Source organism: Formica exsecta, unplaced genomic scaffold (genome assembly GCF_003651465.1).
Source record: "Formica exsecta isolate Colony F162 unplaced genomic scaffold, ASM365146v1 scaffold54, whole genome shotgun sequence".
Lineage (NCBI taxonomy): Eukaryota > Metazoa > Arthropoda > Insecta > Hymenoptera > Formicidae > Formica > Formica exsecta.
The window spans coordinates 244,859-247,677 of NW_021852643.1; the positions used below are offsets into that span (position 1 = coordinate 244,859).

At 24.9% G+C, this 2,819-nt stretch overlaps 1 pseudogene; it reads left to right on the forward strand.

Annotated features, from left to right (window-relative positions):
- The first annotated feature begins 383 nt into the window (after positions 1-383).
- LOC115241923 lies at positions 384-509 on the forward strand (annotated as a pseudogene).
- The last annotated feature ends 2,310 nt before the right edge of the window (positions 510-2,819 follow it).

Here is a 2,819-nt window from a genome sequence, read left to right on the forward strand (position 1 = left end):
AACGATTTTGATTTGATTCTTATTTAATAAAAATCAGGTCTCAAAGTCCAATACTTGACAGGTGTTTTGACAAGTAATTGCTGACAGGTAATATTATGTCGCTTTAAAGTTTTATAGTGCAGTTTTGATATAGCTTTTCATAATTAACATTAATTGTTCTAATAAATGAAATATTTTCAACTGAAATTTTAGATAAGAAATTAATACAATTCCAATTAAAACAATGTAATGCATTTGATTGTAATAGCAACTTATATATTTTACAGAATTTTCTTTATAATTATTAATACTTATGGACACACACACAATTAGTGCCTTTGATAAAAATTTAAAAAGATATGTTATTTTTATTTGTTATGATACAATAGAAAATATGTTTATTCGTTAACGGTCATATCACGTTGTAAAGTACCGGTTCTCGTCCGATCACCGTAGTCAAGCAACGTTGAGCACGATTAGTACTTATTGTTAGATAGGAGACTGCTTGGGAACACCGTGTACTGTTGGCAATTTCTTTTTTTGCATTTCCCTAATAGATTAATCAAATATCACACTTTCGTGATATTACTAAAAAAAAAATTATTATTTACGTTTTATTCTTTATTTTTCTGAACAATTTTGATTTGATTCTTATTTAATGAAAATCAGGTCTCAAAGTCCAATATCTGACAGGTATTTTGAAAGGTAATTGCTGACAGGTAATATTATGTCGCTTTAAAGTTTTATAGTGCAGTTTTGATATAGCTTTTTATAATTAACATTAATTATCCTAATAAATGAAATATTTTCAACTGAAATTTTACATAAGAAATTAATACAATTTCAATTAAAACAATGTAATGCATCTGATTGTAATAGCAACTTATATATTATACAGAATTTTCTTTATAATTATTAATACTTATGGACACACACACAATTAGTGCCTTTGATAAAAATTTAAAAAGATATGTTATTGCTTCTTCATAGAGGAAGCTTTGCTTTCGTGACAAAATTTTTTTCGAGTTTTTTATGCCAATGTGTTTAGAATGTTCCAAAACGTCGAAAAATCATATTCCTAAAAAATGTCTGTATGTATGTATGGGAAATGTCTGTATACATTGTAATTTTCGCAAATTTTGACATATCAGGTTAAATTTTTTTACATGAATAGAGTATTATTAAAGGATGATTGGTACTGAATTTGGTGAGTATCGGTGAAAGGGTTCATTTTTTATTAAAATTTTGAATTTTTTGAGAAATGTCTGTACACGCTGTAACTTTCAGAAAATTCATTTTAATTTTTATTTCGCTTACAAAGCTTCCTCTATGAGGAAGCAAAAATTGAAAAATCCGCATGCTTAAAGCAGCTTAAGCTTTGTAAGATAAAATGATGAGGAAGCAATGTGCAAGTTTCTAATTTGCACAACTCTACTTGTTCTGTAGTATTTAAATACATTAATTATCCGATATTTCACTGATATCGAGGTACCCATTCGATTTGTCTCGAAGTTTTAAAGTATATGCAAATTTTACGTTACATTCATACATAATATGTATTTTATAAAATAATATTTAAAAAAGGTATAAAAGTTTTTTGAAACAGTATATTAATTTGTGCATGTATTTTATTATATATATAGAATGTCGTATATCTAAAAACTATTCAGGATACTATCCTAGAATGGCGGGATATTTAATACCTGCAAATAATTTCTTATAAAAGAAACCTAGAAATAATCTTAATATCCTCAGGACCTAAAAATATTTTTTCAAAAAAAGATCAAAAATTATATTAAAAATAATTAATAAAATATATTCGTTCGTAACTATAATCTTTTTTGTATAAAAAATGTCAATAGAAACAGGCAAATTTATTGCAATTTGAAATTGCTTAAAAAATATAAATTTGTCTATATACATTAGCTATATCCATGTTCAATCTACTATTAAATCTTTTTAGCACATTAAGACAATAATATACTAATATTAATAATGATGGAAGTGCATACAATACTAAGAAATTCTATATAAATACGAAACAATTTTATAAATTAAAAAAAACTATTTTTTCTAATAATAAAAACATTTATCGGATTTATATAAAAGTCTTTCTTTCTAATCTTTTTTTGTTTAATTCATTCAAATAATGAGATGCATATAATAATATGCAGATTAATAAAATAATTTTATAATTTTGGAAAAAAAACTACTAATACTAATAATTCCATATACAAGCTATAATCTAAAAGTAGAAACTTTTACAAGATTATAGCTTTCATATTGTCTACATCATATAAATAAAAAGCCAAATTACGCGATTAATTGTTTAAATTAAATTGTACGCAACTAATAAATAATTAATATACAAATAATAAATTACTTACCACAGGGTTGTTCCACCGGTGCCCGATGCCTAAATTTAAATTCAATATTGTAAAGTTAAATTTAATTTAAATTTAAATTAACTGAAATAAAATTTAATTAGAATTAAAAACAAATTACGCGAATTTGCGCTTCGAAATTTATCCTCGCGATATAATTACTATATGATCTAACATATATAAAGGATAATTAATTATTAGTCATATTAATCATATTAATCAAATTATTCCCCGATTATTGGCGCGATCGCGTTTGGAAAAGGAATTTGACGGAGCGTCACATGTCACTACTTTTTTGTTCGAGTGTCGTCGCGTGAATGATAATATAATTTCTAAAAACTTACCTTTTTTAAAAAAAGGTAAAAAAGGTGCCAAGTACACGCGCTAGTTGTAAAAAACTGTTATATGTATTAATAAAAAAAATTTCCTAGAAAAATAATGATATCAAAAAATTGC